This window comes from Sinocyclocheilus rhinocerous, unplaced genomic scaffold (genome assembly GCF_001515625.1).
Source record: "Sinocyclocheilus rhinocerous isolate Xijiao unplaced genomic scaffold, SAMN03320098_v1.1 scaffold13, whole genome shotgun sequence".
Lineage (NCBI taxonomy): Eukaryota > Metazoa > Chordata > Actinopteri > Cypriniformes > Cyprinidae > Sinocyclocheilus > Sinocyclocheilus rhinocerous.
In genome coordinates, this window is record NW_015627542.1 from 372230 (window position 1) to 399279 (window position 27050).

Genomic DNA, 27050 nt, shown 5'->3' on the forward strand with positions numbered 1-27050 from the left:
ACAGGAACAACATAAACAGACAGTAACAAGCAGTATACATGAGTGACACAAAGTGAAATGCTTATTGTAAGTTTTGGACATGTTTGAGATGAAAACAAGATATATAATGTCAATTTTGTGTGCCACTTTATTTAAGACATCTGAGATGTAGATGAATTTGTTTCTTCATCAGAACAGATTTGGAGAAATTTAGCTTTGATTTAGCCTCTGCAGTGAATGGGTGCCGTCAGACTTAGAGTTCAAACAGCTGATAAAAACACAATAATTCACAAGAAATTCACATGATAGTGAAAAGCTGTGTGTTTGTAATAAACACATCCATCATGCTTTTAACTTCAACTGTTTTTTCAAATTTAACTTCTGTAATGTTTTCTCCAGTGAAAAAGTCAACTCCTCTCAAGTACCATTTACAAGTGAAAACACTTCTAAACAAGTATATCAGTGGATTTGAATGTGAGAGGACAACAGGGGATGGTCTTTTTCACTAGAGAAAGCATTATTATGGATTATAAATGGTATTTTGACTCTAATTCCGACGGCACCCATTCACTGCAGGTGATCCATTGATGAGCAAGTGATGTAATGCTAAATTTGTCCCAATCTGTTCCAATAAAGAAACAAACTTATCTACATCTTTGATGGCCTGAAGGCAAGTACATTTTCGGCAAATTTTATTTTCTTTTTTTTTTCTTTTTTTCATTTTTAGTTGAACTATTCCTTTAAGAAAATAAAAATGTATTGTGAAAATATTATTGTAAAGTGTTAACAAAATTGCATATTTTTCCCCTGACCCATATGTAAAAAAAACTAAACAAAACTGAAAGTTAAAAATTCCAACAAACAGTATATCAATGCCACCAGTTGCATGCATATAACCAGCCAACCAAGGATTGTTGATTTGATATTATTATGCTGTAGCAAACGAGCCAATAGCAGAGGGACATCATGTCTTGTCACTCAAATGAGCAGCACAAAATAAGTCACACTGATGAGTCAGATACAATGAGTCACCTAAAGCAGGACACTACAGCGCTTGACCAAACAACTGGCAGTCTTTTTCCTCTGCAGCACATACTACAAACCACATATGAAAGTGCTAATGAAAAATAAAACATACATTTTAATAAATAAATTTTTCCGGCCATATTTCTGTAACTGAGCCTCGCATAAAATATTATAATCTATTATCAGTGAACATGTGCTTTCAAAAATCAAGTTAAAATTCTACCACCCACCTCACTTCTCCATTGTCTTACTTTACTGCCGAAAGTATCTGACTTCTAATCTAACTCATATAATCTCATTTTATCTAATCAAGAGCCCTTAATGTGCAAAACGATTAATTCTCATACACTAATAAAATAAACATTACCATCACTTAATAATTGCCCCTTGTGTTGGCATTCAACTCTGAAAACAAGATAATTATGATTAACAAAATAATCAAGGTTTTAATTATTACCCATGCTCAAGAAGCAATAACAATGTATAACATAATAACAAAGAACAGATTGTTCAGACTACAACAAAACAACTAAAGAAATGAACACTTGTAAAGACAACATCACTATAACATACTGCTTTCTTAGCAGCTAGTTAATTTGCAGCTAACCATATACATAATTTGCCTGCACCATTTGTTCCTACAGCAAGACCTATTTATTAGGTCATAAGCTCTATAAAAACAGTAACATGTAGATGCATAATTTGATGTTTACCTTTATTCATCCAATAAGCAGCCTTCAAATCTGCAAACAAAAGTAGTGTTGAAAAGTCAGTTTAAATATTGATGCTGTTAAATATGTAAATAATAAATATTCAGGAGCTGTATCTAAAATTAAACCGGGCAATAAACAAATAATGGAGAAACTGAAGTCTATTTGTTTTAATTTAGAGAAGAAAGTGCACTGTTTAGATTGGTATCACAGAAGTCAGTTATTCATTCACAGTGTTGTCTCGTGAAATGTAAACATGTGTAACTGTTAACATGATCAAATACTGTTTGTCTAAATGATTGAAATCAGTCGCTTTTAATCCAATCGGTCTATCAACCAGTATTACTGATCTAAGTTTAAAGGGGTCATAGGATGCCCATTTTCCACAAGTTGATATAATTCTTTAGGGTCTTAATGAAAAGTCTGTAACATAGTTTGGTTAAAATTTCTCAATGGTAGTGTAAAAAAATCTATTAAAATGAGGACTTATTTATTCAAAAGCAATAGTTATCCATCTGTCATACATTATAATGTTAGCATATAAAGCTTCTGATTTTATGCTTGAATTTTTTTAGACAGAAAAAAAATGTTACTTGGCATGTTACTTTGCTTAAATATGAGCTTTGTCTTAAAGGGGTCATATGATGCGATTTCAAGTTTTCCTTTCTCTTTGGAGTGTTACAAGCTGATTGTGCATAGATAAGATCCCTGAAGTTGCAAAGACTAAAGTCTCAAAACCAAAGAGATATTCTTTATCAAAGTTAAGACTCTGCCACGCCCCCCTAAAACGGCTCATTCTAACACGCCCCCACATATCTACCCCACTATGTGGAAATATTTGCATAATCCCGCCGCAAATGTGCACGCAAAGAAAGAAGGCATGGTGTCAGTAACCGCAGTTAGTGTTGAAGCAACATGTCAGGGTTTGAAAAATAATGTGTTTTTTGAACATTAAAGCATGTCAACATATTCTGTTACACCAAATACACAAAATAATGATCTTTAAAAAAGCATCATATGACCCCTTTAAAATATCTAAAGCAGAGAGAAAGCCAAAGCACCTCTCTGACTCTAACAAATCAGGCTTTGGCGTCAAGTATCACAACAAAGCCTGTTTGTGCGGTTGAACGACGTCATTTTGTTGCCCACAAAATATCACTTGCTAACTCTAACAGATGGCCTAGATTCCTCCCACTTTCCTCCTCTTATGACTATTCAGTGACTCGGCTTGTTCCTCACCCTCTCTCAGCCTGCATTCATCAAAACCACTGAGCCAAAACCCTGCTTCTTCCTCCCCATGCGAGGAAAATTAAATTCAACTGTCCTGAGAGTAATTTCACCTTTCACAGAGTGGAAGACAGACACAATTAGCGCCTGCACATGCATCACATCAGTAGTCCTTCAACTGAACTCAATGCACCCAAGCAACACCTTAACCTTGTTAAATCACAATCTTAAACAGAAAACAGTTCACATCCAGGTTTAAGACAGGCCTCATTGAATAATAACCAGCATTTGTGGTCTGTAAGGGTAAAGTTGCGGTCACACTGGACTTTGTGCTCGGTTCTCTTTCTTTATATGCATGCAAATGCTGGAGAGCATAAATGCAAGCTCATGTGGAGTATGGTATTTTGCTGAGTTTGGTGAACTCGTATAGAGAAAAAACTTGACCATGAGAGGATGTAAACGTGTAAAACATTGTAAATGTAAAACATTGGCCTCTTGGCTCAATACAAAGAATACAAATAAAGATGCACGGCATGCAACATTGTGGAAAAGTGGAATAGGTGCTTTATTTTCCCATTTGAAATTATCAATAACATAAATTATGAATTACAGTTAGCAGTAGTAGTAGTAATATAAATGTAGAATAAAAATAATAACCATCACAAATATTATATAACAAATATTAATAACAATAATGATAATAATTACATTATAATATTTATATAATATAGTTATAATATTTGATTTATTATCTGATATATTCTTTATTTAAAACAGAAACCCTATAAAATTACATCACATCCTGTTGCTGATAATTATGGTACGAAATTGGAGCAGATGCTATATTTTCCCATTCTGAATTTTCCAAGTCATCATTTAAATAATTAATTGTTGTTAGTAGTAGTAGTCATATAAATGTATTTATTATTATTATTATTGTTGTTGTTGTTGTTAATCACATATTATATATTATATAATTAATAAAATATATAATTAATAATAATAACAACACTAACAACACTGATAACAATAATTGCATACTTACAGTTTTTTGTTATGTATTATTTATTTAAAACAGAAGCATAATATCAAATCCTGTTGCTGATAATTGCTGCAGGAAAAAATGCAATCGGATGCAATATTCTCTAATTGTGTCATATAAGTTGATTATTATTATTATTATAATAATACTAATCAGAAATATTATTACAAATATTATGCCTATTATTAAATCACACAATATTAATAACAATAATGTTAATAAAAATGACATAGTTATAATTATTTGTGAATTATTTAAAACAGAAGTCTTAAAGCATGGCATCTTATGGCATCTAACCCTGTTGCTATATTTCACATTTGAATTATTATTATTATTATTATTAGTTATTTTCTTATTTTCTTAAAAAAAAAACACCAGTTGCCATTAATTGTTGCAGGGAAACTTAGCATGCTTAAAGCCAGTGTGGCCGCACCTTTATTCGCAGGATAACAGCTGTTCAGGGTGAGCGTTCTTGGCACTGAAGTGCCCAATCAGAGGTCAGCGCTAGAACAGCGATGGAAACTGTGGATACACACGAGAGCAGGATGAGACAACGTTGACACACCTTTCCCACCTATTACACTTATTCACGGGCACCTTAATCCTCTGCCACAGTCAAAGCCTGGCATCCTCATGTCAGAGCACATCTATAGTGGATTAAAATAGGACAGCTAATTACCATTTACCTCAGCAGGTACTTCTAGCTTTCGGAATGCGTGTAATTGTCTGTTGAATAATGCCGACCCACGCTCCTTATATCTGACTTGGCTCACTCGCTCATGAAAGGACACTCATGAGTTGATAAGCGGGATGTTGCAGCTTAAGCCTTTGGAGAAACACTAATGCCAAGTGCTGCTGTGGGTCCCCCTTACTGTGTGAAAAGCAGTTTATTAAAACTCCCTCAGGAGTCCCAACGGTACAATTAGTGTTGAACTTTGCTATAAGGTAATCATACACAATTTCTGGAATCTGCAACTTTTCCTCTTAGCAAAAATAAGCAGCAGTAGCAATATAAAAGCATCCTGATATAACTAAGTTTGCTGATTTGCTATGATTAAAGGTTTAAATTCTAAACTTACAGTCGAGGTCCTGAGTTTAACACAGAAGTGTGTATGAAATATACATGGTTTATTTTTCCTCAAAGGGCTTTGAATGTTACATTGCCATGAATAACCTACATGTTCCTGCAACCTCTAATACTTCTAGTTTTCCAAATGCTGGACAAAATAGACTGTCAGTTGCACATACAAAATAATTTGCTAATAATGTCATCCTCTCTAATTTGACTTCTAAATGTTATCCATCTGAAAAAAATGAAAAGATACAATTGGGTACAGAACATCACTATATACTATTAATGAAGGCTTTGTAGATTTGATAGTCAAAAGTGAGCTATACTGAGCTAAGTAAAATATACGGAGGGATTCGCTCCCTCGGTAAACCCTTCTTTTATTTAATCTCAGTCTCTCTGAGACTTTTCCTCTCACAAAAGGGCTTTACTGCATCTAAAATACTATTCTCATTAGAAATGTTCTCTCTCTCTGAGACACTTCTCCACATTCAACAGTCTAGGAGGGTAGAGATGCATTAAACATGGGCGCTGGTTCCCAATCTAAAGTGCATGGAGTGCTGCTTTATGTCTGAATCAGTAATACTGCCCACAGGTCAAAAGTACTGAGGACAGAATAGGGAGATGGTAGAAGACATGTCTCGCAAGCCCCATCTGTTCCTATAATGATAGCCATTTATCACAGTGCTGTGGTTTTCTAACTAATCATAACATCTTAATAAACATTTCAGCTTTTTATGATATAAAGGTCAAAATTCAACTAAAAATTTTTCAATAATGACTTACCTTACATCATGTAGTGTAATTTAATATTTACCTTTAATACCTGACACCTGATATGAGATCTCTTGAATTTGATCAAATATAGAAAGCCTTCACAGTATGATTGTATCTGTTGCAATGAATGATTTACCCCACTAGGGGAGGAACTACTGGTCCAAATGGCTCAAAGTATTACAGATGCTGCTCTGAGGTTATGACAGGGCATTAACTACATACTGTGAAAGCTAGGTTTTATGGTTTAAAAATGCTCATACTCTTTCAAGACTGTAATTGGATGGCTCACATATAACATCTCCATATATTTATTTTTATTCAACATCAAGATTTTAAGTTAAAATGTACATGTGTGTAACAGAAAGTCCTCTTATATCCTGTTACCGGCCACCATTTAAAATCGCTGTTACTAGTTCATTTTAAATGGTTTTGCAGTGTGAAAAATGAACTTATGAAAAGTACATATATTCTACGCAGAATCTTAATTAATATGGTCATAAACACTGTATAATACAAGCTGAGAAATCTTTGTTTAAATCAGTTTTAATTGAATTATGCCATTTCACATCCAGTGTCAGAATAGATTATCATCTATTCATTGTTTGTTTTAAATATTTTTATAGAATTTAATTTTATATTATTTTATATTATTAAATTTTTTATATAGTTTTCTTATCTTTCATCAAATTTACATTCTTCACCTTTGTGGCAACTATACAGGTCACTCTGAGACCGAAACTTTATCTAGAGAATAGGATATCATTAAATATATAAAATACTTTTGCCCCATATTATAAATGTTTAGGGCATTTGCGACTTTTGGTGTCATTTTTTCCCAAGCCATGGATAATTTCTGACCCTGGTCACACTACAGGACGCTTCTAAAACTGCTTAAAGATCCAGCTTCCCAAATTACAGTCATTTTAACTTTGATTCAGCCAGATCTTAAACTAACCCACGTGAAAGTTAAGCCCCTGTTAAGCCACATGCACATCATTCCCTGCCAGATGTTTGTCTGAAATCTTCTAAAACATCCATGACTGAAGCAAGTGCTTCTTTGACCCCACATTCAGTTTCTACAAAAAAGAAAAGACTTTTCCAGAATTTAAGACTACTCAAGAATACAAATAAATAACAGGATACAAAGCCACGACGTTCTATAAAGTTCACATTCTTTAAATAAATCTCACCCATTACAGCCATACCAAGCTTTCAATGCCTTAAGGGCAATATGACACATGTAGGTTATATCTGTCCTTACTTTATGCCATTTGAGTCACCTATTATTTCTCTTTAAATACCCCAGATGTCAACAGAGGAAAACACATCTGACAACTTTGAGGCTTTGGGCATGAAACACAACACAGACCCGTGAAAAACGACGGAGAATGTGGAAGATTGTTTTGATAGGAAGAGGCTGAGTGCACAGGTGCGAGTCCCTATGCTCCTTAATAAAATCAAGTTGGTAACAGTATTTGAATTTCCCCATAATAAATACGTGCTCTTACCGTCGATCCAAGCGCCCAGATGATTCAGAGTGGCATCTTCAACTTCTCCGCACGTTCACACATACTGTACATGTGTGTGTGGACAGCGACAGTAAATGAATGCTGCCCGGAGCGCGCACGAACGCAGAGTGATGTCCAAAAAGCTGTCTATGTAGGCAGTTCACTAGATAGTCTGACGTCTTTGCAGACTCCCTTTCCAGCCACGTTGTCTGCCCCGTGTTAATTTAAACAAACAACCCGGATCCCGGTGCTGTTGACTACATTGGTAGAAATCTGGTTGTAATTATCGCGGCGCAGTCGGTTCTCCGCAGCAGCCGTGTCCTCCCTCTCATGCCGACTGATGATGTGAGCGCAACCGCCGAGATGCTCGATCGTGGTGCGACCCGAGGCAGACTAGAGCAGTCACCCAATGTGATGAGCCTGCTAGACGGCGAAACGATGAAAACAACAAACTGTTAGATCGACACAGCCAGCGACATGACAGCATGCTTGCTATTAATTACAAAGGTGAAGCAAGGCTACAACGGTAATTCAAAGTATTTTAGGAACATACATATATGCATACTTATATGTAGGCTATAGCATATTTTAATTTATGGTGTATTTTACATATACGTATTTGTTTACATATTTATATTTTTCATATTTATCTTTTTTCTTAAAGGTTTTTTTCCATCCTTTTTTAATTTTTTTTTTGTATTATTTTTATTTATTTTTTTGGTTATGGTCAGAATCCTGACTGGCAGCAGTATTTTGTGAACTGCAGATGTCTAATGATCTTTCTGGGAAGGCTTCAAAATGAGTTCGTTGCAGTTGTCCACCTGCTGGTGATGATTGCGTGAATTCGTTTTTCTCAGTCTTGTTTGGATATAAAGCTTCTAATTTTGTTATATTTTTCAGATGAGTTAAATGGCTATAAAGATCTCATTCCAAAATGACACCAAGGTTCCCGACTTGAAGGAATTCAATTGAGTTTCATGTTTTCTGCCAAATGTTAAAAACATCATAATGACATATTTGTTTATTACAAATATGCAGCTTTTCGCTGCATGAGACTTTAATTGATGGGCTGAAGTCATGTAAATTTTTTTGTGGAATAATGTGGTGTTTTTATTAGCTGTTGGGACTTTCATTCTGACAGCACCCATTCACTGCAGATGATCCATTGGTGAGCAAGTGATGAAATGCTAAATTTCTCCAAATCTGTTCTGATGAAAAGGCAAGCTCATTTACATCTAAGGCCTGAGGGTGAAAAAAAATTTCAGCAAATTTTAATTTCTGGTGAACTATTCATTTAACACAGCAAGCACAGAATAAAATGATCATTGCATTTGCCAAAGTTTGCAAGGTTAGTGACATTAAATCTTTTTGAAAGAACTGTTTGAAGCTGTTGAAGCTATTATTTAAATGAGTTTTTCCACACTACTGTAGTATAACATATCTCAGACAATCTCGCCCTTAAGTGAGATGCATGAACAATACAAACCACTTTTCCTGTCTACGTGGTGTCACAGTGTCTGGTTGTGGTGCCCTGGACTGGCCACTTGAGGGCGCTCTTCCCGTTTCACTGTTACATGTTTTGAACTCTGTTTCCCATAGTCCTTTGCTAGTCTTTCTGAAGTTATGTCCTGTTTCTAGTTCCCTGTGTTTTGAATTACCAGTTGCCACGTTTTTGTTCTGTTCTGATTATTTGTACATTAATAAACATTCTGCACATGGATCTAACCTTACTTGCGCAGGGATTTTCCCACCACCCCTGCCTTTCCTACTCTCACTGAGCAGCTGAGGGCGAGAAGGAGGACAGTAGAGCCCGCTCCAGTCCGGGCGCTCACAAGGTCCACTCCAGAGCCCGCTCCAGTCCGGGAGCTCACAGTGTCCACTCCTGAGCCCGCTCCAGTCCGAGAGCTCACAGGGTCCACTCCAGAGCCCGCTCCAGTCCGGGAGCTCACAGTGTCCACTCCTGAGCCCGCTCCAGTCCGAGAGCTCACAGGGTCCACTCCAGAGCCCGCTCCAGTCCGGGAGCTCACAGTGTCCACTCCTGAGCCCGCTCCAGTCCGAGAGCTCACAGGGTCCACTCCAGAGCCCGCTCCAGTCCGGGAGCTCACAGTGTCCACTCCTGAGCCCGCTCCAGTCCGAGAGCTCACAGGGTCCACTCCAGAGCCCGCTCCAGTCCGGGAGCTCACAGTGTCCACTCCTGAGCCCGCTCCAGTCCGAGAGCTCACAGGGTCCACTCCAGAGCCCGCTCCAGTCCGGGAGCTCACAGTGTCCACTCCTGAGCCCGCTCCAGTTCGGTAGCTCACAGGGTCCACTCCTGAGCCCGCTCCAGTCCGAGAGCTCACAGTGTCCACTCCTGAGCCCGCTCCAGTCCGAGAGCTCACAGGGTCCACTCCAAAGCCTGCTCCAGTCCAGGGGCCCACAGAGCTCATTAAGGAACTCACTCCAATCCGGGAGCCCTCTGAATCCACTCCTGAGCCCGCTCCAGTCCGGGAGCTCACAAGGTCCACTTCAGAGCCTGCTCCAGTTCAGGAGCTCTCAGAGCTCATTAAGGAAGTCACTCCAGTCCGGGAGCTCACAGGGACCGTTGCGGAGCAATCGGCCTGTCCTGTTGCAGCCGTCGAGGCTGGTACTAAACTCTCTCTGCTCTTGTTTACAGTTTTCCATGAGTCGTTGAGAGGGGTTTCTGTCCCACCAGTGTTGCCTGGCAGGTTTTCCCTGAGTCGCTGAGAGGGTTCTGTCCCACCAGTGTTGCCTGGCAGGGTTCCGGCTCTGCTCTGGTTGCCCGCCTGGGTTCCTGTTTGGCAGGTGCCTCACTGGCTCACTCCTCCGGCTCCGTCCTGGGTATCTGCTGGGGTTCCTGTATGGTTGGAGCCTTGCTGGTTCATCCTGCCGGCCCCGCCTTGGCCTTCCATCCTGTCGGTTCCGCTCGCATACCCTGGTCTACATCTGTCCCCTGACCCCCTTCCATTGTATGGTCCTGGCCCGCCATCCCTCCCCCTGGTCCGCCTCAGTTCCACCTCCCTCCTGAACTTTTATGTTTTCTGGTGGAGCGTCTGGTATCTGCTCCGTAGAAGGGGGGGTGTTATGTCACAATGTCTGGTTGTGGTGCCCTGGACTGGCCACTTGAGGGCGCTCTTCCCATTTCACTGTTACATGTTTTGAACTCTGTTTCCCATAGTCCTTTGCTAGTCTCTGTTCTGATCATGATCACCTGTTGGTCATTTACTCATCATCCCGTCACTATTTATTCCATGCTCACTCTGTCTGTCTTAACGGCAGTATTGATTTAGTTGCGTCCTATTTCTTGTTCCCTGTGTTTTGAATTACCCCTTTACCACGTTTTTGTTCTGATTATTAGTACATTAATAAACATTCTGCACATGGATCTAACCTTGTCTTCTCTCAGTGTTCCGTGACATGTGGGCAGTTCAAGGCTAGAATATGGACCAGACCTTGCAGTCTAGTCAGAGATCTGGCTACACGAGACTACTGTGCATCTAATCATTAATCTCATTAATGCACTGCCGTAAACAAATAGGAAATGAAATGGTTTTATTTAGTACAAATGGGTTTTTGTCAACTCGTAGCATTTTAAAATATTACAGTATATTGTGACAATTTGCATGATGACCTCATTGTGATAATGCATTATAAGATCTCAGTGCTTGATAACCTTCTCTGTAATATAATAAACATTGTCATGCTCTGAAATCATAATAGGAATAATATAAAGAAACTGAAAACTAATTTGATTACACAGATTGAGTTTCAATGTACTCCCTGTCTCACCCTCTGCCTCGGGACTGTTGCATCTCAACAGGTGAATCACAAAATGTACTGGCCACCCTTGCAAAGTCCTGTCTTTTTTCCCCTTACAGCCTCATTTGGAATGCGTCCACCAAAATATCTAATCAACAGATCAGTTTTATTCTTGGCCCGAGCTATTCATTTCCACAGGCTATCACGTTGTCATCAGTGTGAATCAAAGATCTCTCAGAATGAGGAATCTTAATCATGCTCCCTCAAACCTAAAACTTCAGCTGAACTGAATGTCTCTACAGTCTGGGCACATCAAGGACACAGTCGACTATGAAGAATGTACTGCATGTGTGCATGATTCAACCGCCATAGAACTAATGAGTTTAAACTAATGAGCTTATCGGACAAAAATAGCCTGTCCTCTAAAAGATACAGAGGTCAAGGGTCAATTTTGCTCAAAAGATGTTCATTTCCTTCCTATATAATATGCAAAAAGATAACACCAAATGAATAGGATATGCAGTATTTATGAAACAGACAAACAATACCTGGTTGACACACAGCATCTGTTGAGATTCTGAAGTGTGCAACCACTGCTTTCCCATAAGGCCACAGGTGCAGAGAAGCGGTCAGATTCAAATATTATTTTATTTTATTTTTTAAATGCCGGAAAACTATTAGCCGAGCAGAAAAAGTGTCCCTTCTTGCTAAATTGTACTTATTTAACAACAGAGTAAATTGCTTTCATACTACACACCTAAAGAACATACTTCAACAGTGAACAAGTTCAAATTCAAATACATAATCTGAAAGTAGAGGAATTCAGAAACAACCTTAGTCATTTTAATATGGAAAGTATGCCCTAAATAATTTCTCTCGTTTTATGCACCTTTTATCAGTTCATGAAAATAAACAGTCTTTCAATGACAATCTTTTATCAGCTTCAAAGCCACTTTCCAATTCCACGTTCCCTGTCCAATAGTTTTTTAACAAAACTTAGCTGTTTGCTTGTTTGATGTTGTCTTGATTTGGTTTATATTTGTCCAGAAAGCTACAGAAAAAAATCTGTTTGAACCTCTACTTGCTTAAGAACTGTCAGGGAATTAAAAAATGGCATGTATTCTCCCACAAGTCTATGTTCAAATATCTTTGTCCCATGAGTATATAAACCCAATTCAGATTAAACCCAGTGGGGTTTTAAGTAGAGAAGAAAGTTTGTTCATTTATTTTTATAACATTTTCTTTTTCTGCTTGAGAACAATGTGCTATTAGTAGGGTGGTTTTGATCACTATTTTAATTTTTTTATTTTTGACACAGGTATGTTTTGTTCAGTTTTGCAATTTCAATCTAAATACTTAATGATCTGTAACCACTGTCTGGATATTGTCTTTTCCATTGTCATTCTACTGAATTTGCAATTTGCTTTCCAATTATGTAAACCAAATACTAAAATGGTTGAACTGAAGTTTAGTTTGGAAAAGCACATCCATCATCTGCTTGTGCAGATCATTTCCTTCATTTACTCCATGCACTCCAAATTAGTTTCAATGTTGATGAAGACAAATTTTTAATGACTGTGACCACAGTGCAGGATGTCCTGCTTCCTTTCCACCCTGTATTTTTGTGAGCATCACCCACAGTGGGGAATGGATGTCGGGAAGGTTGGGATCAAAGGTTGTGATGGAATCATGGGTATGAAGATAATTGGCCTATTTGTGCAATGCTTACAAATTGCAGAGTGAGTGGAAGGCAAAGGACAAATTCTTTGGCATCCAATAACCATGCTGCTGTTAAAACAAACACAACCAGACCTGTGCAAAACTGCTTTGGAAATGTTCCTTAAGACCATAACAGGGAGACTGATATTATAATAAGTAAAAGCTGATATTATAATAAGTATATGCTATACTTCATCATCTATGACAACTCGGGTTAACATGAGTGATGTTTACATTCTATTTGTCTTACATAATGTGTGGCTATCTGTCTATAACACATCACTCTGTAGTAAAGTGTCAGTGTAAAATTTATTCAATTTGTCCTGTAATACAGTTAAAAATATGTGCACTTCCTGAAGGATGACACTGCTTTATTTTCTGATGAGCTCATAGTTTGTGTTGTTATATAAAAAAAGATTCACTTTATACTCCAGAATGTTCTACAAGACAGTGTAGCTATAAAGTTCAGGTACAGATATGTCTGCAACTCAAAAGGAAAATACAAACTGTTACTAAAATTAACAAGAACCAGAGGTTGAAAAGCCCTTTCAAGACATCACTGGCAACCTTGACAGAGTCAAAGAACCAGAAAGAATTGATCCCAGAGGGAAACCATTGAAAAGAGTGTGAATATGTGCTATAACAGGACCATCCAATAGGTTTTACCACTCGACTGTACTTCATCTAGGAGTGTCATTGATGCTCTGTAGTCCACAACATTCCCTGACAACAAACCCAATGTGCTCATGGTCCCAAGGGTATGTGTGTGTGTATACGCCTGACTGGGCAGGATTTCCCAGCATATTTAGAAAGCTAATGAATACATTATAAATCTCTAAGAGCGTAAAATCTACAGTGGTGAGCATATCCCACTAGAGGGCTGTTTTATTTGAGATATGTAGCTCGTATTGATTACTCACAGCCATCGCTGTGCAGAAGCACAGCTGGATAGAGGAATTATCATGTTACAATGTGCACCATAATTGGTGTATTTTAAAACATTTTTCATTCAGAAATTGCTGCTAAAAATCACAAATAATTGCAAAGAAAGGGCAAGTAACATATTCAAACATAATAATTAAACATAAGACTGCAAAAAAAAACTGAAATTGTATTTTCTTGTAAAACAAACTCCAATAATCTGTTTAATTTACAAATTTGGTGAGCACACAGGTATGTGCAACACAGGCTCATGAAAAATATGGTGACAATTTAGCAAAAATCATTTGATGTTGCTTTTTGCACATTTCATGGCAGTTTCAAAATTAAATTACACTACCATGCCAATATTTTATTACGTTGGTTCATGCACATATCATGGTAGTTCAGTAAATGCCCGATGAGTGGCACTAAAAAGTTCATGCTTTTCGCATTTTAAAATAACATAAAACCTACACTAAATATTACCCTAAAATTAACCAATAATTAGATCAAAATAAATTTTCTCTAGCAACCACGTCATTTTACCTTGTTTTTACACGGCTTTGAGCACTTTTTTTTAGCATTTATGTGTTTTACAGGACTCTGCATCATTAGTGCAATGCTGTACCAGGTGAGCTACCTAACAAGTTTACACTGGAAAAGCCATACGTATGAAGACGGATATGTGATGCAAATTTTAAAATGTATTACTTTACAAATCATGCAATATGGTAAAAGTGTGAAAGGGAAATAACAGTACTGTGCAAGGAACCACACAGAATTTAATCTTCATGACTTGATAATCTACCTGTAATCATAATTTGCGTGAAATGGTTATAGAAAACTAGAGCGAATTGTATGTAAACAGCATGGTTTTGGAGTTTGCAAACATTTTGGCAGATGCATGTTTTTCCAATGAGCTTGGCTTGCGCATGCAGTAATACATTATTTCCTGACAAATGGGGTTGTTCATTTGACAAGAAGATAGGTGATGCAGATCTTCATTTTCACCTAGTCAGGGCAGCTGTGAGGCTTTAAATTAGTAATGCAGTGAAAATACACCTTTTAGGGAGTGAGAGAGAGTGTTTTTACCAACTTTACAAGGAAAACCTTGTTTTCTAATCACAGTTATACAGCAATCAAGACACCTCACTGACGTTATTGTCTGTCAGTGTGTGTTCTCTAAAAATGTCACAGAGTGTGAAACAGATCTCATGCTGAATTTAATTGGGGGAGTTGTAGCACAGCCTTATTGGATGTTTTAGCTTGCGAACAACAGCAGTACATTTATAGGCACTTAACTGCTTTAAAGAGGTTATAGTTTTTACTGCGAATCACTTCTACTTGGTGGTACACCACAGTGTTCACAGAATCATCATCGTTATCTAGGTCAAAAAAAATGTGAGTGTGCTAGGTCACATCGATTCGGGTTTATCTAACCCTGCTCTCGGCGGGCTTGAAGATGAAGGTAGAAATTTTCAGGATTTGGTCAGAAACACAAAGCCTATTAAATCCAGTGACAGGGGGAGATCGATACGCTCTTACAGTGTTTACGCTTGTCCTTTGAGTTTGATATGCTCTCTGAATGCATTTGCATTGAATCGTGGTGGAAAGACTTGGAACCGTCATTTGCTTGTCATTATATATATATCACTCCCAACCCCCGAGTTCAAACACATGCTAAGTGCTAAGTAGGCGCAGTTTTATAGAGTTTTATTCTCTAGCATTAATTAAACAGGGATGCTATATGGTGAGATTTTTGGGAGATTCTATATGGTGAATATGATGAAGGTGAAACATCTGTAAATAGGGTTTGACGACAACAGTGCTTAATAAATAAGCCAAACACTTATCTTGCTGCTTGCACATTTGTCTCTAATGGGATAGACTGCTGCTTTATTCATTTTGAAGTGAACTCACATAACATTCTCCCTTATAACAACAAGCTAACTATCAAAATTATTTTGTCTCACTTTATCTCTCCTGCCAACAGGGACAGGATTTCATGCCAGATATTTGTTTGTCTGAGTTCCTTGACTCAACTCCACGTTGCCCAAGCCAATTCAGCAAGCCCATCTGTGCACTGCAGTAATCCACACTCTGCAGCAATGTAAATCAAATGAACTAATTGTCTTAATTGCTAGAAATCCCTGTTGTCATCAAGTTTCTACTCTCTTGGAGAAACCCTTTGCAATTTTATCTAATTGATTGGCATGCTGAAATCAGTACTCTGAATTTTACTCGCATATCACTATTTTTCGTTGTAAGAAAAAATGTTGTCATTGTGAATTTAACAGTATTCTGTGTTCTAGAACAGTTTTTAATCATTCTGCTGTGTTTGGTGGAAATTTGACTTGCAAGTTACATAAGAAGAGTGACTTTATGAGTGAATTGTTTTGGGGATTTTGGGGGGGGTTGGTGGTCCCCCTCGGTCCGTTCGCCCGGGGGGGCCCGGTGCGACCGCACCAGTTGCACCCCCCTAAGGACGGCCCTGCTCACATCCATGCTACTTTGATTAATTATTAATGTTCTGCACGTTGTTGGTTTTTTCCCCACTTGTGGTAAAGTCAAATGTATACAACAACAGTGTGGCTGTTCTGGGAATTGGCCATTATTTACATAACATTATGCACTGTCTCAAGTTCTTTTGCTATCTTCCTCAAATTTCTAAGAATATTACAGATATCAAAGCAAAACTTCCCCTGCTTCTCTCTATTTTTCACATGACAGACTCACTGAGACTCAGAAAAGAGATGCGTATCAGCATCTTTACAGAAATAACCTGAAATGGCATTTTTTCCTTTCACTCTTTCTCTTTTTGAAGTAAGGTGTTTTGAAGTTAAAAGGAAGAGACAGTGTTCTGCTGTGTATGTGGCCTGCTAAAGGGACAGTGAGGAGACAAACAGACATGGGAAACTGGGTATATTTGTCTGTGATTCACATTTATGTCCTTCTCTCCTATAGCCAACAGAATGGGATATTATTAAGCTGATTTTTCAGGTCTCATTCAAGATTGTTGTGCTTTGTTATAGGATTTAAACCATCTCTTTTGTTACACATTCCTAATTCCTTACTAGTATACATAGCCCTATTATGCATCTATTTCTGTCTATGTTGATGCTATGAACTGACATTAAATGAAATAAATCCTGTGATAGACTTTCACTGCTGTATCAATGTGGTACTCAACTAGAATCTGTTCTGAGGTGAAAAACAATACTAAATGTAAAAAAAAAGCAACTGTGAAGATACCAAAATTAATATAGGCTCACCAACTTCTGATATCTTTCGTTGTTGACGTCAAATTCATCTGTCACTTGGTAATATGGCTAATACTAATGCAGTGTTTGTCCTGTGTGCTAGGCTGGTAAAAATCACACTTCTGCTGTTGTTTATGCATTAATAATGGCCAAAATGATAATAATTTATCATATTATTGGGCCTATTCTGTTCATGGAAGTACATTTCAGCGTCTGATTTAAATTAGATTTTGGTGTTCTTGTGAGTGCTAAGTAAATGTTGGTACTATGTTGGGTCGCAATTTGATACAAAATCTGGGACCTAAAGAAAAAATCAGTTGAGAACCACTGCTCTAACATGATCTTGATCTAATAAAAACCAGTGCACAGAGCTCAGTCAAGAGGAAATGGAGTAAAGTGGACGTCACATGTGCTCTTGCATGATGGATGGGACTCACCCAGGATGATAGCTGACTTTGAACTCTATTGTTTTCTTCCATGCAGAGTTAGGTAGCAAGACAACACAGCAGCTCTGGCGGCCCCCGTGTACTCTGACGATGGGAATTTTGCCCTTGAATGGTTGATGGCGATAGACAGAAAGTCTGATAGAAATTTCCTTCATGTTATTCCAAAGCCACTACCCATTTCCCCCCCAAACATGAAATATTGCATTTCTTTCTGATGATTTCCAGCACTATCTTTTGTTTCGTCTTCTCAAAGCTGAATCCAAACAAACAGACCTAATTAAACACACGGAAAGCAATTAAAATCCCTCTATCAGCTATGAACAGCTTTGAGAGCTTTGTGAGACATGACCCACACAAAGACTGTGTATAGTGTTCAAAGCCTGATTGAATATTTGTGTCACATTTTTGTGTTTTTCATGAAGACAAAATATTAGGGGGTATCATTTGACATTATTGTTGCAATGGACTACTAAATAGGTCCCATTTTAATATGCAAAGTAATGTGGGGGAGATGGGGGAGCATTTACTGCATTTACTTTTTTATTTAGTTTAATAATTATTATATTTTCTAGAGTTAATATTAGACATTTCAGATATCCTCATTATTCATGATAACCTACAGGTCACTTGGGATAAACAAATCCCAGCTGTCATGTGCAATCTTTGCAGAATATGCAAAATACACTTATAATAATCTTTAATGGGATTTACTTATTTATTTTTGTAAAAAAAAAAAAATGTTATTAATGTAAAATACTAAATCAAATATTTTAAATAAATTCATGCATTTTGATGACTTAGTAAGGAATTTAGTTTGAATTATTATGATTTGAATAATGTCAGACGAATCCCAATCAAAGAGACATATCGAATTACATATAATTCAATGAATTGCATATAAACGTTTTTATTGGATGGTGTTGCCACAATAGCAACAGACTAAGGGTGCTTTCACACTTGGTTCGATTGCTTGATCCGAACCCGAGTTCGATTGCTCCCCCCTCCCCCTGCCCCCGCTGGACTGTGTTCACATTATATTATTTGGGTCCGAACCGCGGTTCGTTTGCGTCATCAAGCCAGCTACCGGCAAACATTTAACATTTTAATAAAGTAAACAAACACAAAATGAAAGTAAAGCGGTAGCCCCTCGCAGACAACTGCCGCACACAAAACACAAAATAAAATCCAGGCCTGGTCCTCTCTCGTCTTTCACTGTCGTCACTCCTCCTTTTATCCTTTCGGAGCTCCTCCGTGGGACTCGAGACCGGTGAGTGGTGCAGGTGTCGCTCATTATCAATTACTCCACCGGCCTCGCTCCGTTCCCACGGCTCTCGGCCCCGCCCCCACTCGTCACAAGCACATTTCTAAGAGCACATTTTTGCGGCGTTGTTTCAAATGCCGTGCCGTTATTGCTGAACATGCAGGTCTCCCCTGCACACCAATGACAGCCACTGTGAGTGCCTTTCCTGCTTGGGGAAATCCCACGCGGAATCCGCGCTCACCAGTTCGGAAGACAGCGTTCACATCATCCAAACGTACTGAACTCTGAAGTCAATCGAACCCGGGTGCGCACCAAAAGTGCTAGTGTGAAAGCACCCTAAGAATTCAGAATGAACGATTCCAAAGGTTCATGATAAAAAATAAAGATTATTAAAATGTGCATCTCATAAAAATATTAAACAATAACTCCATGAATTATGATAATTATAAAACTAAATAATAAAATACCAGTAACAATATAATAAAGTACATATCAAAATTATTACTGTGTCTACAAATTAACAAACAGACATAAAAACTCATATCAAACATAAAATAAAATTTACAGATCACCATTATACAATGACAAAAAATAAATAAATAACCAGAAAATGTTGGTTCAGATGGAATAAATCTCACATATTTTATTGTTCAGATTAACTATTGGGATGGGGGTCATCTTACATCATCTTACCCTCACTGGGTTGATGACAGGTAAGACGTTATAAGACCATTTATTTTTATTTTCTTCAGTGGATTTTTAACTTCATGATCTCAGGACATTATGCAGTCCTGATTCAAACCTGCATTCCCATGAGCACATGCACTACCCAATGAACCACTGCTCCAACATTAACCGCCATTGTTAAATTATTATATACGAATGGATTAAGTATGGGCAGCATTTTATAGCGTAACTTGGCATGAAATGTCAACATGATGAATGTGGTATAGCACTGTGCTATGCCTGTGGCGGTCAAGTAAGCATTAGCTATTGAAGGCAGTCATATGAAATACTCTATAAGAGCAATCTAGATGTTCATTTACCCACTCAGAGTGTTTCTCTCTCTCTCTCTCTCGTCGTCACTGCTGTGATGAGCTTATAAAGTAAAGGGGTCTGTTTTACTTGAGGGTGGTAGGCCTATCTTCTACAATCCTCAAGTTAGTATATTTACTCTTACATTTTCTAAACAGAGAGGTGCTGTGAACAGATTCAAGTTTGTTGGAGAAAAGTAAGAATAGCAGCATTAACAGCAACAGCTTTGGTAATATTCAGTGTTAGAAGATGTCCTTGCAGCTGTCTCACCATCTTTGCTGCCTTACTTATGAGCCTTGCTTTATATAAATCTTGCCTGGGGGTTTAGCCTAAAGAATGCAAAAAACATTTACTTAGTTCACTACTTGCATAGATTTGGGTTCAAAATTGGTAGGCTTATGTTCTATTTGCGTCATTGGCCACTGATTTGCATATTACTATGCCTTTAGGAGTTCTAATGTCATTGTTGTTCAAGTCTCTCAGCTCAGCTCTCAGCACTTGATATCATGAAAAAAAAGATCATTAACAAAACATATCCCTTATTTGCTATTGAAAACTGTGGTCAAGATCTGGTTATAAAAGATATGTCGTCAGCTCAACTTCAGACCCTAGAAAAAGCAATGCATCAACATTAGTTGGGTTAGTTAGACCTTCAGTCACCATTGCACATCAACTATCATCAGATTAGAAGCTTTTCTAAAGGAGGCTTGTCTAAATGTCAACAAACATAGATGCAGAGTTTTCAATAAAACCTGTGACCTTTTGAATTGAAGTTTTAAGCTTTCAGTGCCATGTTTACTGGCATCCTTTTATGCCAATATAAAAACACTTTTGGTGTAAAATAGTTTTGAGGTTTCATCCCCCACTAATCACATTTGCTACTACAGACAAAACCGTTCTGCATAGAACTATCTTTAAGTAAACACACTTTCTGATTTGTTTCAGATGCACTGGGGTACATTTCAGTTATAATGTGCATTTGTTTTACATACAGAATGTATATATTATTTTTCTGAATTAACATTGAACTGACTCGAGCTCAATAACAATTGAACTTGATTAAAAACTGATGATCTTTACACTGTTATTGAACTGAACGGACCAACACTTAACTGATTTGAGCTATAATGACACCGTTGTCTTTTAGAGCTGCTTTACAGCGGAATTTATATTGTCTCTATAATTGAGATTCCATAATTGATTCTACTGTTTTCTTGTTTACTACTGTGAAGTTGCTTTGAAACAATTTGTATTGTATTACACGCTATAAAAATAAAGGTGACAATACAGTAAATTATTAAAAAAAAATTTCAGACTGATTCAAATTAAACTACTTAAAAGTCTGGCTCATTCAAGTAATTTGTTAGAGGAAAAAGGCTAAATTAAATTTCCACCACCTCATAAGAGTCATTTGTCTGTGAATTGTACTACAGCGGTTGGATTGTTATTGCTTATAGCTGGTACACAGGGTTTTTATTACATCACACTTAATGCAAACTCACATTCACAACTCATGAAAATATGATATCTTTCACCATGGTACTGAAGATTTAGTGGAGTGCTGATCCTGAAAAGGCAGAAAACACAAGGAAACCTTTTTAACACAGTACACTGCTAAAATAATAATAATAAGCAAACAAGCAAATAATCACGACAGGGCCTAAACTATGCAGTTGGTGAGTTAATTCAACAGAATGCAGTGACATCTACAGTTTGGAAATTTACTGTAAATATGTTTTCAATAGGCATGGAGTAAAAGATCAATCTTGTACATTAAGGAATCAGTATGGGGATTGATCAGATGAAGATCTCAATTAATTGGAAAATCAATATCAATACCCATACCTACTTAAGGCTGGACATTCCAGCCAGTGGTAGCCTATAGTTGCAGAATTGCCAATAAGGCAGCATTTAGGGTTTAAGTTTTCACAGCAGCTTGCAGTATGAACATTGACATGACACTGTGTTTTTGTGAATAAAATGTATGTTTGTGAAAGTGCTTGGTGTGAGACACCTATTTTACGCTGGCTTCGTGCAGTAATTAGCCTACTTCTCTCTCCTCATTGCAATAAGGCTTAAGTCCATTTCCTCCAGATTCATTTAACAGTATGTCTCCATCAGTGGAAAACCGCATTTCAGAGGTAAATTGAGTGAAATAACAAAGGCATTTCAAAGAAATTCAGTGGGTGTAATGCCGAGAAATATATTTTCTCAATGAAATTTTATCCAAAAAAAAAAATGAAGCAACTTGGATTCTAGGAATAATAATAGTATTTAAAGCTCAGTATTTTACTCAACTGCTTTAATTCAGAGTGCATTCCCACTGAAGCGAGATGCTGAGATATGCAAGATCACAGCGGACAGTCTAATCTTCCAGTAAACATACACTTCACCAGCACCCCAGAAAAAAAAACTCTCATTATTTGTTTGCTCCTGGCGGCATTCTGTCGCAGTTTTCATTTTTATTTTTATTAAAGTCTCCTCACAAAACGCTAGCAGCAGCTCCACAAAGACCCGACAGCATGCTGGCACAATCGCTAATGTCATATAAGCACTGCGGAGGGGGTTGTCTTTTTGGACTTAGGATGGCTCTGGGGGGTGACGGGGCTGAACTAATGTGAGCTCGAAGACAGGACGCAAATACCTGACACATCAGTTAACACGTCTCTCAGCAGGGCGCTGTTCTAGCCCTGACACAGCCAATCACGTCTCTGTACGTGCTGACTTCCGGCACTGGCACCATTGCACCCATCATCTATCATTTACTGGGCTTTTCTCCGAATCAGCAGCACCAGGCCTGGATGAGTTCACCAGACCTAATCAGAGTTTTAGGCCATATGTGTACCAAAGAGAAAAGGAGATAAGTTGTCATGGTAGCCCAGTAATGTAATCAGACCAAACCTTGTCTAATTGTAATGGCAGGCTTTTAATGACTACTTGCACTTTCTAACTATTACTTAAGAATGAAAAGCAGTTCACTAAGTTTTAACTAATAATCTGACTCCATATTGAAGTTACAATTAGTGCTGTGACCAGCAATCATACTGAGAGAGGGAAAATGTGCTCCATTTAACTACTGTGTAGGAAGCCTTGAACCTAAGATCTATATATTGCATAATGAGGTAATGAAACTCTTGTTAACAGCTTTAAAAACACTAGCGTTTAGTGACACCAATGCAATAAGAGAAAGAAAAATAATTATCCTTATACTAAGTGGTTTAAGTCATTTATACAATTATAGAAGTATACCTAAAAATGAAAATAAAAAGCTGATGCTTAAACTGCAAATTAGAGCAAAAATAGAAACATACACAACTACATAAATATACACACTACATTTCAAAATGGATTACTGTTTATCATTATTGGTCTTTTAAATTGTTTTTAAATTTTGTTTTTGCTTTTGTTGAGCAAATTAATCATTTAAATTGATTTAATTTTTTTATACATTTATAAAGACATTCATAGTGTTACATATCATTTTTATTTCAAATAAATATACTTTCTGTTCATTAAAGAATCCTGGAAAAAAGACAATGGAATGGATTGGCCAATCGCGTCCTGCTCTCGTCAGAACAGCTTTGGACTTGAGAGATAGGTACGTTGCAAATGTGCTCCGTGACATGGTGTTAAAATATATCAGAATGAGTTTCAAATTTTGGTTGATATCAGTGGATGACATGTTTTCATGCTGAAATTAGTCAAATAGTGTGTTCGTTTGGCGTTATTTTTCAGTATATTGTGAGTTTTGTGTTAATGAGTTGGTTCAAGTTACCGCCCGCGCCATTTTTAATGGCTGGGTATTTTTCTGCTAACTTTTGTTCTTAAATAAAATTAAGAAGGTGGATTATGTTCTTAAAACATCATGCAGTTAAATTTGTGAAAAGTATATTGTCATTTTATGTCTTAAATTGTACATTTGAAGCCATGTATTATCTAGTTGCAGTGTTAATGGGGACAGGGGTTCACTTTTTTCTCTTCTCGCAACTCTCACAGGCCAAAGTACTGAGAGTGTGTTTGCGTGGTGTTAATCCCTGTCCTGCCTTTAATAAACTGCAGGTATGTAATTGCAACAAAATAATTACCACTATAAGATCATATTTCATTGTAATGTTAGATTGAAATAATTTCTGTTTTTTCAAAGTATAAAACTATATTTGTATGTAGAAATATATATATATATATATATATATTGAACATTCTGTTATATTGAGGATATATATACCTTATTGAATTTGTGTCTAATGTGCTTTCACACCTGTAGATCGATTGCTTTGTTCCGAAACAGGGATTAAAATTATTACAATGTTGCTTTTTATTCTTGGTGCGGTTCGCTTTCATACGGCAATGTTTCTAAACGGACCGCTCCAAACCGAACCGCTCCAAAGTTCGTTTTCAATCGAGCTGAGACCACCTCGTTCAGGCATTCTCGGACCGATTGTTTTGGCGTGAATCCGAGCGTGATTGCCGTGTTCACATATGCCCAAACGAACCGAGCTAAGGGGGGAAACGCGCCAGGTTCCGAAACAACAGCAATAGATCGATTGCTTTGTTCCGAAACAGGGATTAAAATGATTACAATGTTGCTTTTTATTCTTGGTGCCGTTCGCTTTTACACGGCAAAGTTTCTAAATGGACCAAAATTGTTAATACAAGTCACGTGCGAGTAAACTGTCCTCTCATTGGTCAAAGTTCCACGGTTTATTGTCAGGAATTCCGCTCAAAGCTGTCATCCTTCAGGATGGATTAGAACAGCTTTGAGGGCTTATTGTTGGGTTTTTTGTAGCTGTCGTTATATCGATTTATTAATTTATCATTTTGAGCAGGAGTCCAGGATTCGTCTGGAAAACATTGCTAGAATGCACCTACTACGAAGAGCAATAAGACGGCATTATAAAATAAAAAGGCGCGCTTTGTTTTTAAATGGCAAAGACGTGCTCACCCACAGACATCGTGTCTCAATTAGCTCCCTAGCTCATAAATCAGTAGATCGTGTTCACGAATTCGGTCACCGGTAAGTTCCCTGACTTACTGCACGTTGGGACAGTGATCACTCGAATTCTAGTGACATTGTTGTCAACGGACAACATAGTAGAACGTCACCACTTAAATTAATAAACAGGCAGGACCATCAAATTTTTATATTATTTTTTATTCTCTTTAAACACATCATTCTGTTACATGTTCTTACAACATTTCAGCTGAATATTAATAATTAATTTTAATTAGATGTGTTCATTATCTGTCTAGCAATGTGTGTTTATATTGAAATATACTAAAAAAAGGTCTGTCTTTTCAAATCTTCTATCGTGTGTCATTATATTTATCGAGTTGGCTTGCGTGGTTTGTTTCACGCTTCAGAAATGTGACGTTATTTCCGGTAAGGGAGCATAGTGAGCACCAATGCTCCCTATTTTTTGCGGTGCATTGTGGGATTTTTCACCAAGTGAACGTTCCAGTGCACTGGAAGGATTTCGCAATTGAGACAGCCCTTAAAATGGCCGACTCCCTGATCAGTGCCCTGACTACTGAACAAGGGAGCTGATTGAGACGCACCCATCGTCTACTGCTTTTCACGGCACTTACGTAATTACCCATCATACATTGTGATGTAGCCTGGTTCGTTGGATCGGATTGCTTTCTCACTACAACCGAACCGCTCCAGAGTTAGTTTTCAATCGAGCCGAGACCACCTCGTTCAGGCGATCTCGGACCGATTGTTTTGGCGCGGATCCGAGCGCGATTGGCGTGTTCACATATGCCCAAATGAACCGAGCTAAGGGGGGAAACGCGCCAGGTTCCAAAACAACGGGCCAGGTGTGAAAGCACCCTAAGGTTGTGTTGTATGTAGGGATGTAACGATTAACTGCGAGCCGGTTGAAAATCGATTCAAATATGTGACGATTCAAATCGGTTGAGATGCAAAACAAATCGCGATTCATTTAGGGGTAGGAGTTTATATGAATGCATGTCTGAGGGGAACTTACTGTCTTTAGAAAAGTTTAGATGGTATTTTTTCTTTTCAACCTGCCTCTGTATAATGCATATTAAAGTTCATAAGTTCAGCGCTGCTTTGTTTAAAGCGGAAACCAGGAAACGCTTTAAGCGCCACCTGCTGGCAGAGAGTGAATCTGCGTCTCATTCAGCTCGTCTGTTTCATGCAGATATTTTTATTTATAGTTTCACAAAACTGAAGTCAAACCATTCTGTTTTTGCTTCAAATTTCGAAATTATACTATGTAATTTAGATTAAAAACTGTTCATGTTGCATGTATGCAGCATCTTTGTTTGGATCAAGATTAAAATGCAGTGGTTGCCTCTAATTTTAAAAGGAAAGAGCACAGACAAAGCCTTAAGTTTGTTTATATGAAGAGATTTCTTTTATTTGTGTTACTTATTTATTTGATTTGGGGCTTGTTTTTACATTTCAATTTAGTTTTGTTATTTACATTATATTTAAATTTTGTCATTTAGCAGACGCTTTTGTCCAAAGCAACTTACAAATGAGGACAATAGAAGCAATCAAAACCAACAAAAGAGCAATAATATGCAAGTGCTATATTAGTATATTATTATAGTGTTATATTTCAATTTCACAAAGAAATGTGCCGCATTTTGCCAAGCAATAATAAAAGGACACATTTAATTTATAATTTGTCTTAAATCTCATTTTGTAAAAAAAAATATATAATAATTGTGAATCGAATCGTGAAATCAAAACCGTGAATCGAATCGAATCGTGAGTTGAGTGAATCGTTACATCCCTAGTTGTATGTGATGTCTGATATATGTGTTGAAAGAAAACAAGTGAAACAAGACACTGTATGTAGAAAGAGTTTATTGTTAAATATGGATAGAACAGCTTGAGCGAGACAGACCAAAGAACTGAGAGTGTGTTTGCTTGGTGTCAATACCTGTCCGGTCTTTAATAAACTGCAGACATGGTCCACCGAAGCCAGTGGTGTCGTGGGGTTCTTTGTGGCGAGAGATGAAGTCCCCTAAAAAACCTACTTTCAAAAATGTAAATAAAATGTATTCCAGGGGGCCTTGTAATAATACTTTGTATCTGTACTGCATATTAAACAGGTGATGGTTCTTTTTTTTTTTATACACTTTTCGTATATTGATATACTACAGCTAATTCTTATTTTTACTAATTTAATATAGGAATGCCCAGGTTTCATCAATTGTTATGCTGCCCATGTTTCCCAACTTGAAGTGTGTGGAGGTCTAGACCTCCTGATGGTTCATTTGCTTTGCCCTGTACTCTGATTTGGACTCAAAAAGTATTATCTGCAAATCAGCATCTTAATT

General features: G+C 37.5%; 1 protein-coding gene and 1 pseudogene across 2 annotated transcripts in view; one reads left to right on the forward strand and one right to left on the reverse strand.

Moving 5' to 3' along the window:
- mgat4c (mgat4 family member C) overlaps positions 1-7708 on the reverse strand; it is a 110199-nt gene extending 102491 nt beyond the window's left edge. Inside the window, exons 1-2 of one of the 2 annotated variants that reach the window (XM_016541357.1) lie at positions 7339-7708; positions 4418-4506 (exon numbers count right to left, since the gene is read on the reverse strand). The gene's annotated coding sequence lies outside the window, so the exon portion shown is untranslated. The remainder of the gene's footprint in view (positions 1-4417; positions 4507-7338) is intronic. The other variant, XM_016541349.1, reaches the window with a different exon arrangement.
- Positions 1-10062, forward strand: part of LOC107730595 (uncharacterized) — a 39163-nt pseudogene extending 29101 nt beyond the window's left edge.
- The last annotated feature ends 16988 nt before the right edge of the window (positions 10063-27050 follow it).